This window comes from Rattus norvegicus, chromosome 2 (assembly GCF_036323735.1).
Source record: "Rattus norvegicus strain BN/NHsdMcwi chromosome 2, GRCr8, whole genome shotgun sequence".
Classification (NCBI taxonomy): domain Eukaryota; kingdom Metazoa; phylum Chordata; class Mammalia; order Rodentia; family Muridae; genus Rattus; species Rattus norvegicus.
Genome location: NC_086020.1, coordinates 99,933,049 through 99,950,209, shown reverse-complemented (window position 1 = coordinate 99,950,209; position 17,161 = coordinate 99,933,049). Strand labels below are relative to the sequence as shown.

The 17,161-nt window shown below is 40.3% G+C and overlaps 1 protein-coding gene across 1 annotated transcript in view; it reads left to right on the top strand.

Annotated features, from left to right (window-relative positions):
• Positions 1 to 6,398: 6,398 nt before the first annotated feature.
• Positions 6,399 to 17,161, top strand: part of Hnf4g (hepatocyte nuclear factor 4, gamma) — a 150,870-nt gene continuing 140,107 nt past the window's right edge. The window contains 1 exon segment of the mRNA NM_001415087.1: positions 6,399 to 6,687. The gene's annotated coding sequence lies outside the window, so the exon portion shown is untranslated.

Genomic DNA, 17,161 nt, shown 5'->3' with positions numbered 1-17,161 from the left:
TTAAAGTCCCACAAGCAAACCTTTGCACATGGTAAACGCTAATGGGAGATGAGGGGGGCAGGCTATCATTAAATATTGAGTACATTTTAAATAGCTGCTGAAATCTGTGAGCTTTCTATATGTGCTATAATTTTATGATGTGAACTTCTGAAAATCAAGTTTTCCTATCAACTAGGTTTGAACTATCTTTGATATTTAATAAGGTCAAATTTCAGAGGAAAATAATACAATATGACTTTAGAAGTCATTGAGCTTGGTGGCTCACATCTGTAATCCTAGACCAGAGAGGTTGGGATAGAATTGCCAAGCCCCAGGTCAGTCTTGGCTATGTGGAAAATTGAAGGTGAGCCTTGTAAATGAAGTTAAATTCTGTTTCAAATAGCAAACAAGCTAGTGTGTTGCTGGGATATATAACATAGACTAAGGCAGGTGGATCACCATGAGTTCCATCCCCACCTGGACTACAGGTATGAAGACCTAGTCCAAAAAAACAACAGCAAAAAGAAAAAAAAAGTTCATAAATGAAATGTAACCAATTCTGTCTCAAAATATGGGTAGTGGTGGTGATGGTTTGGTGTGCTTAATTTATAAATTCAAACAGAAAGAATCACTCAGTTTTCTTTTAAAAGTTCCATATCAATAGGAGTAAAATTAATTTAATCCAAAAGAAGCTACATAGAACACAATCTACATAATGGACATATATGGAATAAAAAGAAGTGTAATAGTAAATGAGTTATTTGAGTGATGGAACATTAATGGTTTCTAAAGAAAGGAGCTGGAGGAAAATAATAATTACACTGTAGAGACCCCTCACATCCTCACCTATTTCCTTTGTTTTAGCTTTGTACTTCATTATCATCATTATCACCACCACCACCACCACCACCATCACCACCACCACCACAACCACCACCACCACCACCACCACCACCACCACCACCACCACCACCACCACCACCACCACCACCACCACCACCACCACCACCACCACCACCATTTCTTAGACTTGATTTGTTAAAAAAAAAAAAAAAAAAAAAAAAAAGCAGCCACATGCAGTTTCTCACATATCCACTAGATGGCAGGTATGGAACTTGGAATATCTTACGGAATCATATTCACATTTACAATTCTAGATGAGAAAATCCACTAGGATGAAAGTAGGAATATTTTTGAAGAAATTCTCTTCCTCTTCCTCAGATCTATCCCCTCCTCTTACATGCAATTGTTTATTTTTCTTTTAAAGAAAAAGTAAAGAAAGACCATTAAAATTGGTAAAAGTGTATAAGTTTTTAAATAAGGCATTTAAGTTCTATGTTCAATTATACTGCAAAAGAGGAACAGCCTTGAGTGTTCAGCTCCTTTAGGAAAACAGAGAAACTATAATCCATCAACAAACCCTTAGCCACTTGTTCTCCTGGGAAATATTAAAGGTGTTTCCCTCCCTCCACATCCCTCCCTCATTTTTTTACTTCCTTCGTTCGTTGGTTCATTCATTCCTTCCTTCCCTCCTTCCTTTTTATTTTTTTCTCATATACAGTGCAAAATAGTGTGTTGCCTTAGTGTGATCTTGGTGCTTTAATTTTCTCACAGTCGAAGGCAGAGGAACTGAGTTTTCTATTTTGCAAGGTGTATGCCTTTCCAATAAGGGGCCAAGGCTATGAAAATGTAAAAGGCCAATCTTCTATTATAGAGGGGCTCATTGCAGAGAAGGGTGTGTTCTGCAAAGACAAACAGGTCTCAAAGATAGTTGCCAAGGGCACCAAATACATCTTTGCATTACACCTTGAACTAGTGCATTCATATCACCTCTTTTATTGCATGCACCATAAATGACTGTAAAAGTTTGCAAATCTTGCAGAGACCTTGGCAATCAATACTTCAACAGGAAATTTACAAAGAGGAGGGGGAAGGGTCCATCCTAGTAATTTGCTTTTTTGGCACAATAACCATGTGCTGACACTGAGAATTATTAAGTGTTCGATTTTCACAGTGTCTCTGTCAGATGCATAACATAGAGTGTTTTCAATTTAGATGCTCAATTTGAAACCTGGTCTTTGCATTTTTATGAACAGGTAGGAGTGCTTTGGAAGCAGTCTCGTGTTCTTTCTCATATAAACTGGTCCTCCTGAGCTCTGGCTTGAGTGTCAAAGATAAAATCATTTTAATCTGGGTCAGAGTGGAGCCAAGTTGGATGGCCAGTTGGTCCATAATGTGATGTCTGTAGTTTAAATGTTTTTAAGTCTCAAAAGGTGGAAAATGTCTGATTCCTTTTTATTTTGGGATGGACGATGAGAGAGACCTAACGAGTTAGTATGCTGAGATTCAACCTGCTTGCTGTACTAATTCCCTTTCCCTGCTTTGCCTCTCTCCTCTTTTCATCCACTTTCCTTTCTTTTGTGTCTTGTAGCACTTTAACGTTGAAATTGTGGAAAGACTGTGATCAGGTGTAAAAAGCTCGAATAGACAAAGAGCAGGTCAGGGTACCTGAGATGAAAAATATGGTTGCTACTGCCTCGGATTCAGGGACCAAACTCTATAGGTCACTGTCCATAGTCAGCAAAAATGAACTGGCCCCATACTGGCAGGCTGTAGGCTACCCTTAGGCTGCACTAGGGAACTACAGTATTGTGGGTCCCCCTAAGAGTTACCCTGATCACCTGAGAAAGCATAGTGTATGGGGCCTGCAATTCAGACCATGCTGTTGCTGCATTTATTGTCATTTTCACCCTGCAGCCCTGACCTTCTCTTCTGCGCCCCAGCCCCATACCCTGTCCCCCAAGCCCAGTGAAATGAGTCTTGTCCTTTCCTACCAATGCATAAAACATACCAGGGTCTCCAGGGAGTTTTAGACATATGAGCAGAAGCAGTTTTATCCAGTGCTTTACCCAGGGTCTAACACAGCTTCCTCGGTGGCGTGTCCTTTCAAACCTAGCAGAGCTCAGGACTTATTTCAGCACAGGTCTTTTACACGCAAGTATCTTTTAAAATGTTACTAGGCTTTGCCCAGATTTAGAGGGTGTAGTAGTGTGTGTGTGTGTGGGGGGGGGGTTGGTGTGTGTGTGTGTGTGTGTGTGTATTTTTGAGCTTCATACTTTTTCTTTGAATGTCCTCCTCTTGTAGGTGAACGTGAGCTACCTTGGGCTGTTATTCCTGTTCACTGCCCCAGCAGCCAACTGAGGCCTGGGTACCAGAGAAAGCACTCCGAGGATCACGGTTTTTGATATGGACAGCAAAGGTAGAAGTAGTATCAACTGGCCCTGGCCAGGATCGGACTTCTGTGATACCATCAAGTGATTTGACGTTTTTAAATTCGTGGCCACAGGTTGGTCTGGATTTGCCTCCAGCAGCAAGCCATGGAAGCTTGGGTCTGGGGGACCGAGCGGGCCTTGTGTTTCTGCTATTGGTGCTCACAAGGAGACAACACCTCACTCTGCACCACCAGCAAGTCAGCTGGCTTCCCTGGCAAGGATACTGTTTTATAAATAGCTGTATCGTGACTGTTCTTGGGAAAATGGACTTTTAAGACAATCAGTGGGGCATTCGGAATTAGAGTGGGATAAAGGAAAAAAAGGTTCAGGCTGAATGAGATCTTTGCTAAGAAAGTGAAATGACAAGGTTATTGAAGCCACATTTGAGCGTGCAGAGGACTGCTGGGTCTGGACTCTGTCAGGGAAGATGGAGCTAACCCTCCAGAGATTTGGGGCCCCAGGGAGTGGGGAGTTCTTGTGAGATAGAGATGGGGGTGGGAGCACCCTCTTGGAGATAGGGCAGAGGCAGTGTGGGATGTAGAACAGTCGGGTGGACCGGGAGGGGGATAAAGTCTGGACTGTTTAAAAAAATGAAGAATAAATTTTGGGTTCGGTCCTCAGCTCCGAAAAAAAAGAACCAAAAAAAAAATTTAAGAGGGAGGGCAGATGGGACATATATATGCATGTATAATTTTTCTCCTGCCAGCAAGTAGCAAAATAAAACATCATGTATCTTCCCAGAATCTTTTTCCTGAAACAGTCTCTGGATGATCTCTCCCTGCTCTTTGTGGGTCCACATTCCATCTCAGCAGGGCATAAGGGAACAGCTCTGCATAACGGATACTTTTCATCTTCAGCAACTGAAACCCAGGCCATGGATGGTTGTAATAAAGTAGGTTCAGTAACTCTTTCTGAACTTATGGTCTGTGGCTCTCTCTTTTGGCTTTACCTGGTAAAACTGCCAAGCTCCAGCACTAGGGTGACCTCTTCACCTTCTTTTTACCTGGTAATAGCTAGCATTCAGACATTTCTCTAAAGCCACTACCTTAACGTTCTTACCCAAAAAGTTGTCCTTGTTCAGTGGGTTTTCCACTGAAAGAAATCCAATAATTCTTCTCTGTGGTGTTTAACACTTCACACATTTTACCTCCTGAGTGCTGGTCTTAGCTGTGTCTATTTTCATTAGTAGAAAGGCTGTTGATTCCGTTCTCTGGCCAAGGTTCTATACATTGTCAACATACCTTTTGAACAGATCCCAAGTGCATTTCTCGGTGGATCAGAGAGAGATTCTACCACACAGCCAGAAGGCATTGATCATTCAAAACCAAACCTTCTAATATCGTGGATCCACAGTGAAATAAAGAGTCCTTTCAAGTCCAACAAAATTTCCTTGCTGGAAGCAATAGGGTGAAGTCTCAGCTTTTGTGAAGGGAAAAGGAAAAGCTCAACCTTTCAGAGAGTTATGCTAATTTATGCTAGTTATGCATTTACAATTTCGTATTAAACAATTTTCACTCAGGAGATCTGAAGGTCTGAAAAAAAATGTTTTTAGACGATGTCCACCAAGAGACTGTAAACAACACACCTGTGGGAGATTTGCATAATCAATGTAACCCGTTAATTCTAATGCTGCTGCTGAACCTGACTCTGGCTGGTATTTCGAGATGACCTGGATGGAAGCCACTTTCCTCACATTGTTTGCCAGATCTCATGGGCAGTGAGCACCCAAAGAATGAGTTTTGCTCTGGAAACTCCATTTAAGGAAAACCATATGTGATATATTTCCTTTGTTATTATTTCTAAGACAGGTAACTTCTTGTTTTTAAAAAGACCCTTTCAACAAGATATTCAAAAGGAGAAAACTGAGAAAGTTTAGAAATCCTATCTGAAAAGAAAAAGGTAACACACACACACACACACACACACACACAGACACACCTAGTTCTTTGATCTCTCTGGCATTATTACAATATCAAATTAACAGCCAATCCCTGTTCAGAAAAGAAAACCCTGTGGATTAGGTAACTGTTTATCTCATGAGCTTAAATACTTGTTGCACCTGAAGCCTATCATTCCTGCAACCAGGCTGTAAAACAGATGAGATTGAAAAAGAAAATCACAGATTTGTCTTTTCCTGTCACAATCTTGTGGTCAAGATGACCAGCTGTAGCACGGGTATGTCAGATATCATTTCATAAGGAAGAAGGTTCTGAAAGGTGCCAAAGGTATGGGAGCAAGAGAGGAAAGTTTTCCCATCTGATACATATGTAAAAAGATTATTGACTAGAAACCACAGGAGTATCTGCAAGAGAAATAAATGCCTTCTCCCTTCCCTTCCCTGCCCAGAACTCTTGCAGAACAGGGCATCCAGGAGGCTGTGGGCTCACAGGCCCAAAGTGCAATTTAAAAAATAAAATGGTTGTCACTCTTCCAGAGGTCCGGAGTTCAATTCCCAGAAACTACATGGTGGCTCACAATATCTGATGCCCTCTTCTGGTGTATCTGAAGACAGCTACAGTGAACTCATATAAATAAAATAAATCTTTAAAAAAAAATTAAAAATGTGGTCGTCGGGTCTCCTAGCGGTGCGGCTGCAATCCTGCCCTCAGGAACCCATTTAGTCCCCTTGAAGAATACCTTCCGCCCTTTTTCTGAACCTCCCGGGCAATGACTTAGATTGTCATCATAGGATCACAGGCGTCTCCCTGACACTTGTTCTAAAGCGTTTTTTAGCCTGAATAAATGCAGCCCTGACCAGATTGGTTCCAAGGAGAGGGGAAGATCCGTGGTTTTGGACGTGCAGCGTAGCTCAACCTGGCAGGGTTCCCCAGGCAGGGAGGTGGGGAGCGACTAGCTGGAGCTGGAGGCGTCAAACCACGGGGGTCCACGCCCTGCTGGAAGTCAGAATGAGGCGTGTGGCAGTCACTGAGGGATGGCTGCGAAAGCCTAGACAGCCACTTCGGTCCAAGCCTGAAGGCTATAGGAGTAGCTGGCCGGTGAGCCCCAAGGCTGGGGAACCAGGAAACGAATGCGCACGGGCGGAGGCTGCCTCGCTGCTTTCAGTTTTCATTGAGACTCGCTAGTTACTGTTTAACATCCCCACCCACGATTCAGTTTGTTTAGTAAATCGATCTCTCTGTGAGAGTCAGGCCCCAGCCCTGTCGCCATTGAGCGAAGCTAATATTCTCCCCGGCATATGGTCCCCCAAAATCTTTGCTAGAGATCCGGGAAAACAAACGAACAAAACAACAAAATCCCCGTGCCACCTCTCGTTGGAGCCCCACCCAACATCCAGGCTGCCTGCAAACTTCCTGGCTGGTCCCCGGACGGTGCACTGCTGGACACCGCTGTCAGGGCGGGTGGGAATTTGCAGCTGCGATGCGGCGCAAGCCATACAGTTGAGTGCGACGCGGGAGTTCCGGAGCCGCTGGCATGGGTGAGTTGCTACGTTCGCACCCAGTGCCCCAGAATGACCCACTCTAAGCCAGGCCACTGTTCTGCACAGGGAGCCTCAGTTCCCCCAAGAGAGTGGCTGAGAGGCTGAGCACCCTGATCTCTAGGCCAGGTACTATTCAAAGCAGATCACTCTAGGCCTCTGCCAGCCCAAGTGGGCTGAAAAAAAAAAGGCTGAAGGCTGCTGAAGCTTGAGAATGTTCAAGCCATTCACCTTAGAAAACTTGGAAAAGGAAATTAGAACCTGCCCTACATTTGTTTGGGTGGTTGGAAAGCTTCAGAGGCTGTTGCTGGTGAAGTGATGCCAAGATCTTTTGGTGGTTTTGAGGAGTTCCGTAGAGCGTTGAAGTAGGGAGGCTGGGTCCAAGCTAGTACATGTGATTGAACATTAAAGGACTACGGAAGAGTGAGGTTTGGTGCTTGGTGCAGAAGCATTTCCCGCTATGACCTTTACCGGTTTGCACCCCTGTACTCTTTCAGACTTTTGGAGATTAGACACCTTCTAGTGATGCTGTTGGTGACGATTGTATATGGGAGTCAAAGGGCCAGTTTCTTTTGTAACATTGACTTATTGATGTTGAGTTAAACCATGTTTGGATAAAGTGAAAGTCATTCAGTGTCTAATGGTAATAAATCAGTATGTGATAAGATCTTAGAAGAGTATATGAAGGGATGTGTGTTTAAGGGTATCTGCAAATGGAACTAAAGTACTCCTTCACAATATGCAAAACAATCTTAGTTTTCATCCGAGGACAAGGGTTGGAGCTCAAAACATTGTGGGATATTCTGCAAATAGAAGTCTTCAGTGATGGCAGAATTTCCTGTTAGGGCTTTCATTACTTTGTCCTCCTTGATGACTTATTTTACAGGTGACTTGTTTCTTTTCACAAGGATGTAGAATTCCTCCAACTTGGAGATCCATTTGTTCATAACCATCTTCCTGCTCCACCCCTCAGCAGGCTCCCTCGGTTCTCACCCTTCTGACTCAGGCCACCTGATTTCCTGTGTCTGAAGACCTTGACCAACTCAAAGTTGCATTCCTTTGGTTGCACTGGGGATTGCTTTATAAGCTTTTCAAAGCATGGTGAAAATTGATGTAATTGGCTTTCTCCTTGCCGGTCTTCTTCCTCTTCATTTATGGATCTACAACTATGGGGATGTTCTCAGCAAGCTTTAGGAAGGTACAGCCCTTAACCAAAATGTCACTGTAAAGATTTTCAAGAGACATTTTATGCTGCAATTTTGGCTATAAGCTTATGGGCTAGTGCAAAATAATTTTAGGGATGTTTTTTATTTTAAACACTCAACATGCAAATTATAACTATATTCTGAGTGCTCCATTTTTAAACTTCAAAACAGATAAGTAGATTTTCAACAAGAGGATGGTAGCAACCTTTTTTATTTTAATCAGATATTTTATATATTTACATTTCAAATGTTATCTCCTTTACTCCTCCACTCCCCTTTCCCTCCCCTTGCTTATATGAAGATGCTCCCACTCCCACCCTGGCATTCCCCTACACTGGGAAAATGAGCCTTCACTAGAACAGGGCTTCTCTTTTTGATGCCCGACAATGCCATGTGCTACATATATAGCTGGATTCATGGGTTCATCCATGTGTAATCATTGGTTGGTGGTTTAGTCCATGGGAGCTTTTGGGGGAGGGGGTCTGGTTGGTTCATATTGTTCTTCCTATGAGGTAGCAAACCTTTTCAGCTCCTTCAGTTCTTTATCCAACTCTTCCATTGGGGTCTCTATGCTCAGTCTAATGGTTAGCTGCAAGCATCCTCATCTGTATCAGTAAGGCTCTGGCAGAGACTCTCAGGAAACATCCATATCAGGTCCTTGTCAGAAAGCACTTCTTAGCATCAGCAATAGTGTTGGGGTTTGGTGGGTGCAGATGGGATGGATCCTCAAGTGGGGCAGTCTCTGGATGACCTTTTCTTCAGTCCTTGCTCCACTCTTTGTCCCTGTATTTCCTCCTGTGAGTATTTTGTTCTCCCTTCTAAAAAGGACTGAGCATTCACATTTTGGTCTTCCTTCTCCTTGAGCTTCATATGGTCTATGAATTATTTTTTGAGTATTCCCAGCTTTTGGACTAATATTCACTTATCAGTGAGTGCATAGCATGTGTGTTCTTTTGTGACTGGGTTACCTCATACAGGATGATATTTTTCTAGTTCCATCCATTTGCCTAAGAATTTCATGTAATCATTGTTTTTAATATCTGAATAGTACTCCATTGTGTAGCTGTACCACAATTTCTGTATCAATTTCTCTGTCGAAGGACATATTGGTAATTTTAAGACTGCTATATGAACATAGTGGAGCATGTGTCTTTGCTGTATGTTGGAGCATCTTTTGGGTAATTGTCCAGGAGTGGTATAGCTGAGTCCTTTACAATGTCCAATTTTCTGAGGAACCTCCAGACTGATTTCCAGAGTGGTTGTACCAGTTTGCAATCCCACCAACAATGGAGGAGTGTTTCTCTTTCTCCACATCCTCACCAGCATCTGCTGTCACCTGAGTTTTTGACCTTAGCCATTCTGACTGGTGTGAGGTGGAATTTCAGGGTTGTTTTGATTTGCATTTCCCTGATGACTAAGGATGTTGAACATTTCCTTAAATACTTCTCATCCATTCGATATTCCTCAGCTGACTATCCTTTGTTTAACTCTGTACCCCATTTTTAATAGGATCATTTGGCTCTCTGGAGTCGAACTTCTTGAGTTCTTTGTATATATTGTATATTAGCCCTCTATCAGATAGAGGATTGGTAAAAATCTTTTCCCAGTCTGTTGGTTGCTGATTTGTGCTAATGACAGTTTGTCTTACAGAAGCTTTGCAGTTTTATGAGGTCCCATTTGTCAATTCTTGATCTTAGAGCAAAAGCTACTGGTGTTTTCTTCAGGAAAATTTCCCCTATACCTATGTATTTGAGGTTCTTCTGTATTTTCACTTCTATTAGTTTCAGGGCATCTGATTTTCTGTGGAGGCCTTTGTTCAACTTGGACTTGAACTTTGTACAAGGATAAAGAATGGGTCAATCTGCATTCTTCTCCATGCTGACCTCCAGTTGAACCAGCACCATTTGTTGAAAATGCTGTCCTTTTTCCATTAGACGGAAGCATCTTTAACATTAGCATATATACAGTGTTGTGAACCCAGTAAGTATCCATTATTTTTTGAAGTATTTATTATTTTCAATATCTTTGTTATTTCTATAAATTCCACAAGTAATTCTAGCTTGTAAAGCAGCATTTTAATTATAGTATAATATAAAGAGAATGACTTTCCTTTTGTCTCTGGAGTCTTTGTTGACCTTTGGGTCTGAGTCTTCGAAACCTGTATGTTTACAGCTCATGAATGTTTAATGGCTATTAAAGTACCTATTCTAACTTTGACTATGCTAGGCCCACTGGATATAAGTTTTTAAAATGTCGCCACTGTCTAGTTGAAAACTGATTCTCAGTTTGGAGATTACTATAAGAATTACACAAACCATCCCTGGGTGCATAACATCAGGATTTTGAAAGTTTTGCTTTGTAGTTGTAAAAAATACTTTTATAGGGTTAGGGATATTGTTTGGTGGTAGAGTACTTGCCTAGCATGGCTTGTGCTCCCAACATCACCATAGTGCTTTGAGCACTTAATAGGTGCTTCTGTATTTATCACGCTTTGTCCAGGTATAGCTGCTGATACTGGTTCTGGTGAGCCATTATTGGCCTCACAGTAGTTTTTATCTGTGTAGCTATCGATTACTATGCTTGCCATCTTTCTAACAGAGGGCTTTCATCCTAAGATCAAAGTACAATTTGAAAGAAAGAATCTTAGTTATAAACTGTGGATTCTTTATCTTTGTCCATTTTGTCTACTTGGCCAATCTTCTTCATTCTTCATTTTTCTTTACTATTTTTTTTTGGTCCTATACTGTTCTGGCCTTGAGAATGCTAAATTAATGGATGACATTGAATTTTTAGCCTTCCTTCTTCTGTCTCTCTAGTCCTGCGATTGCAGGTATATTCCATCACACCTGATTTAGGTGATGATGGAGATGGTGCACTCAAGGTAAGCACTCTGCAAAACGAGCTACCTCCTCAGTTCTTTGTTTTTACACACAGGGTAGTGCAGGTTCATAGAATTTTCCTGTGCTGGTATTGCAGGAGTTAGCCAGCATACCCTGCTGGATATGTAACCAATTTCCCAAAGATGGGAGTGTCTAAACTTGGCATGCCAGAAAGTCTTTGGTAACCCTAATCCAGGAGGTAGAGGTAAGAATAGCTAATCCCTCTAAATCGACTCCCCCAAACCATACAATGAGTACCTTTCCTGATAATGGCAGATCATGTATGTTGAGGTTATTGATACCTGTTCTATAAATTGCGCCACAACATCTACTTAAGTTCCATAATTTTTACCATTCTTCCAAGAATTAAATATGGGTCGGAGGAGATACCTTCATTGGTAACGTGGTAAAGTACACAACGTGAGGATATGAGTTTCCCTAGAAGTAGTATTGAAAAGCCAGGCATGCCGGTGCTGACTCTTATGATCTCAAGACGTGCAGAAATTTGTGGCATTTGTGTGCCAGTCAGGCTCAATCCGTGAGCCCCAGACTAAAGTGAAAGCCTGTCTTAGAAACACAAGATGTACAGTGCCTGAGCAACAACCCCTGTTTGTCTTCCGATCACCATTCATGCACATATGTGAATGTACACAATCATATACATGAGCTTCTGTATATGAGCACAAAAACTAATTTAGTACAAAAACTAAACAACACCATATATAAAAAGAAGTTTCCCTGTGTGGGTAGCAACAATTTGTGACTGCAAATTGTAAATTTTAAATTGAAATTCTCTCATTGTAAAGAATTATCCTGTTGTCAATTCTGCCACTCATACACATGCAGGTATGGGTAGCTTACAAACATGACTTAATCACATAACTGAACCATTAAGGACCCAAATATACATATGTCCAATAGCACATGTACACGCACACGCCTGCGCACGTGCACACACACACACATATTTTGATTAATATTGAGTTCTTAATATATGGATGATATAGCTCTAAGCAATTTTCATGTCTTTATAATAATCCTATGTAGTCAATATTAATATTCTCCTTTTCTCATAAACAACATAAATGATGTAGAAAGAAATAAGTTGAGTCCAACATTGACAGATCAAAGCTGGGAATTCAGGTGCTGCCACATGGCCCAGAGTCAAAAAGGAAGCAAAGATGTTCCAGGTACTCATCCAGTGCTTCAAGCTGCGGGTCCCTAAATGAGAGCTAAAATCTTGGTGCTACAGGCAAAGCCACATTCCCTTGCACTTGGTCTGGAAAGGAACATTTAGCTCACAAACTGTATGTGAGAACTAGTCCCTGGTGCGTCAGGCGCAAATCTCCAGGCTTACATATTTGGGTTCTGTTGTAAGTAACTCAACATGTTATTGCCCATTCACTCAAGTACACTCAAAGAGGAGCTCTCCCCAAACTTTCTGTCCTGTATTTTAAGACAACGTGGTGAACTGTGATCTCTATGTGGTAGAATCAGCTCATAGCATGGAGGGCCACATCCTTGTGACTACTTTTAGTTCAATCCTGGTGGTTTTCTACAGAATTCATTAAGTAGTTCAAAATGTATTAGAAGTGTATTGAAATTATGGGACAAAATTAATTGTAATAATTTTTCTGTTGTTTTGTTTTATTGTTTTGCTTTATTTTTGTTTTGTTTGCTTTTTTTCTATTTGAGATAAGTGTAACCCTGGATGTCATGAAACTTGCTCTGTAGGCCAGGCTGGTCTTGAACTCAGAGATATACCTGTCTCTGCCTCCCAAATGCTGGGATTAAAGCTACCACCTCCTGTCTATTTGTAATACATTTTTAAGGATTTATTTTTACTTTTCAGTTATTAATCTGCATGTGTGTGGAAGCCAGAAAAGTGTGTGAGATACCCTAGAGCTAGAGTTTTAGGTGTTATGAGTCCACCAATATGGATAATGGGGACCCCGAACTCTGGCCTTCTGCAAGAGCTGTATGCTCTTTTAACTGCTCAGCCATCTCTTTTGCTCTAATCTACCTTCAATCATTAAATGTTACCTATTTTAATTTGCTTTTACCACCAAGATTTTCATATGTATATAAACAAAGGGCATGACTTTAAGAATCTATGAATTCCTAGAAACTTAACCAAGTCCTCTGACTGGCGCTGGATCTCTACTGATGTTTGCATGGACTGTTCCCGAGCTCACAGAACCTTTGATTTTTGAGTGTGGGAGAACTTCACAGCATAGATCATGATGTTAAACATGTGTTTGGGCTTTGGCATGGCTTGTGTTCAAATCTCAGTTTTGTAGAGAGCAAGTTTCTTCATGCATCTGTGCATCAGTTTCAAGAGTTGTGATGTGAGAACCATATTTGCTTAATCCCAAATTATGTGAAAATCTTACATTATTCATATGAGATATTTTATTTGTGGAAAACATCTAGGTATGTATCTCCACTTGCTCTAACTGTGTTGGCTGAGATCATCCAGATCTGGTGATTTAATTTTGAAAGCATTTGACAACTTCTATGTTTACATACTATATATTAATTCAGAGTTTTGGGTTTGTTTGTTTGGCTATTGTCATTTTGTTTTGTCTAAAATTTGTGGAATCTGTTTGAAAATATTATACTTCCTGGGGTAGAGAGATTGCTTAGTGTTTAAGAGCTGTGTCTGTGTCCGGAGGACCTTGGATGAATTCCTAGAACTCATGTGTCAGCCGACAACTATTTGTAACTCCAGCTTCGGGGGCTTTAACACCCTAAAACAGACATACAGGCAGACAAAACACCAGTGTACATAAACTAAAAATAAGTACATCATAAATAATTTAAAAAGCATTATCTTATTTAGATAAAATGGTTATGACTTACAAATGAAGCCGATTTATATTAACTTAGAAAAAGTTATAGGGATAATACTAAGTGCACAGAAAGAAAATAGAAAAAATTAGGTACACAGAAAACAAACAGAATTCAATATCCCCACCCTCAAACATAAACAATCTACTGGGAATGCAAACACATACAGTAGTCAGGATGGACTCAAGGTTTGTAATTGCCATAATGCTGTGGAAAAAAACAGAAGCACAAAAATGCATTCAGCTTTGATCCCTCAGAGAAATTTTGTAGAAGAATTAATTATGTTCTGATTAGACTGTGTCGGGGACAATAAGAAAGGTGTTGGACACAGGTATATTTCACCTGGGGGAGGAGCCTTGGCAAAAGGCAAAGTGGGGAGGAACACAGATCCACAGGTTGGCTATAGCGAATTTGAGTGACAATGTTGCAGCTAGTTGGCTAGTCAAAGGGAAGTCATCAAAACATTTAAGTAGATTGGGCTATGACTAGTTCTTAGGTTTGCAGCAGTTTGGAATATGGATTTTAAAAAGGGAGATGAGAAACAGTAAAGAGTTTGAAGCTTCAATGTAAGGATGGGATTCAGACAATGGGAGAGTAGGAGGAGCTGAAGCTTCCAAAACTACATTCTCTAATCCTATATAGGATTAGGGTACTGAATTCTGTTTGCTATCTAGGCACCTGGTCTTTCTATTCTGTGCTGTTGGTACTACTTCTAAAACATAATACTTGCCAAATGGATATGGGCCTGCTTCAGGTACAATGAAATCTTTCCTTTGATCACAATAACTATAAATTTGTGATTTTTCAATGATCACATTTCTACATGGGTTCATTTTAACATGTAATCTGTTCCACAATGCTAAAATTTATTCAGGAGAGCTTATTTATATTTACAAAGAATATTGTGCCCTGCCTTTTGGTTAATTTTCAGCTAAGTACTTTTTATTTCCTGTGAGAATTTTTATAACTGACAATAATGTTTTTTTCTTAACTTTGGCAGCCCAATAATTTCTAAGGTAACAGAGCCTTTATGACCATGAATTAATTTCCTAATGCTCTCAATGAAAAGCCCGGCCTTCCATTATTGGACACCATAATGTGACTTATGGCCACAACAAGTTCATTCCTCTCAGTTTGATATCAATTAGTTGAGGTGCAATGATTTGTTTAGTTCCTCAAATGCACTGTTATCTATGGGTCATCAGATGTGACATTTCTACCAGTTAAAAGTCACCACCATTTCTACCAGTCTGAATAAGTCACCACCTTTGTTACCTGCCACTTTCACCCAAGCCAATCTCCACTTAGGTTGCAAGTCTTTACTTCTGTGCCTTTTTAAAAATGCTGGCCAAGCTTTCTTGCTCTGCATGTCATTTTCATTGCATCTTATTCTTTCTCTGGTCTGTTACTTTTTAATTTCCTCAAGCATGGTAGTTAAATGTTTGATGACGATTGAGTGAATAGCAAGATCTCTGATGGTAGGAGCTTTCATTAGGAATGCCTACCCTTTGGGATAACTTCAGGAGTATTTACTATTTAGTATTTACTAACTGACTGTGAAATCACAATGAGGAAGGAAGGGGCATGGTGATCATGGGATTGAATCATATATGGAGAGCCTTATTTTAAAGCACTGACTTTTTTCTTTAAAGCACTGACTTTTTATATTGTGGATTAAGCCATTGCTGTCTTTTAAGTTTGTTATGTCTGAAGAGAATACACTTAAGAGAATTACTATTCAGCAAGATGCACATAAGTCTTCACTATTGCAAAAGTATTACAGAAACCTGGTGAGAGTCCCATTAACTTTTCTCAAAAGAACTCACAACAAAATGGTATGTGAATTAGATATTGTTGAGTTCACTATTGTCCTGTTTTAATGAATACATTTCCATGAATTATGACTAATGTACACAGCCTGTATAACCATAAATACAAGGAAGATAACAAACACTTCTTCATCCAAACCCTTCATATCCATTTCTTATGCTCCTGGGAAGGCAGTATCCTTTGCAACTCCCAGGCAACCTAATCTGAACACTGCTCACACTGATTCCTATTTCAGAATGTTGTAGAAAGAAAATCACAAGTATGTAGACTTTTGTGTGTGTTTTAATTTAGTACAGTTACTCTGAGATTCATTCGTGTCATTATATCTGGCAGTGTTTTCTTCCTTTTGGGGAAAACTCTCAGATTTATGAGGTATAATTGCCATGTAATAAAGTACATATATTAAAGTACATAATTTGAAGAACCTTGTCAGTTATACATACACATCTGAAATGCACCCAACAATAAAGATAATATGTCCAACACACTGAAAGTTCCTTTATACTATTTCTTGTGTAAACCCTCACTCCTCCTCCTCTTCTGGTTGATCTACTTTCTGTCTCTAAAATTAGTTTGCCTGGTCTAGGATTTTATATCCATTGGATGCTACGGTATTTTCTCTACCTTGTTTCTTTCATTCTCTTCCATAAATTCACTACCTTGATTACAAGTGGCAGTAGTTCATTTTATTTATTTGTTTGTTTGTTTGTTTACTTTGCAGAAGAGCATGACTGCCTGTGGAAATGTCACATTCTGTTTATTCTTTTGCTGATAAATTTTGGCTCTTTTCCAGTTTTTGGTTACTTTAAATAAAACCACTATAAACATTCTTGTACAGTGTCTTTGTGTACACATATGCTTTGTTTATCTCCTAAAATTACCCAGGAGTGGAATGGTGGTTTGACAGAACAAATTGCTCAGTGGATTCCCCAGTGCATGCAATGTTTTATGTTCCAATGGGCAGAATCGAACACTGAGATTCTTTGCATCCTTACCAACCATGGGTATGGCAACCTAGACTTTAGATATTGTAAAAGCATGTAGTGATACCAAATGCAATCTTCAACTTTTGTTTCTCTTCTAGCTGATGATGCCGATTCTCTTCAAGTGCTTATTTTGAAACTGAATTTTCTTTGGCAGAACTGTTCTTTAGATTTTGTGCATCTTTTACACTTTATAAATTTTAATTGCATTTTTTATTTACATTTTCAATATTATTCCATTTCCTGGTTTCCTTTCCAGAAAGCCACTATCCCACCCCTCCTCCCCATTCTCCTATGAGGGTGCTTCCTCTTACACCCACCCACTCCCTCCCACCTCCCTGCCCTGATATTCCCCTGCACTGGGACATCAAGCCCATCGATGCCAGACAAGGCCATTCTCTGCTACATATGTGGGTGAAGCCATAGTCCATTCCTGTGTCCTCTTGGGATGGTGGTTTTGCCCTGGGAGCTCTGGTAAATTTTATTTTTATTTCATGATCATTGATGTTCTGCCAGCATGTATGTCTGTGTGAGGGTATCAGAACATCTGAAACTGGAGTTACAGGTAGCTGTGAGAACCATGTGAGTACATTGTTAAATTTTAACATGTTTGTCTTTCTATTATCTGTCTGTCTGTCTATCTGTCTACCATATGTTATTTATCTACCCATCTGTCATATCTATCTGCCTATCTCTGTCTGTCTACCTATCTTTGTATATTTGTATA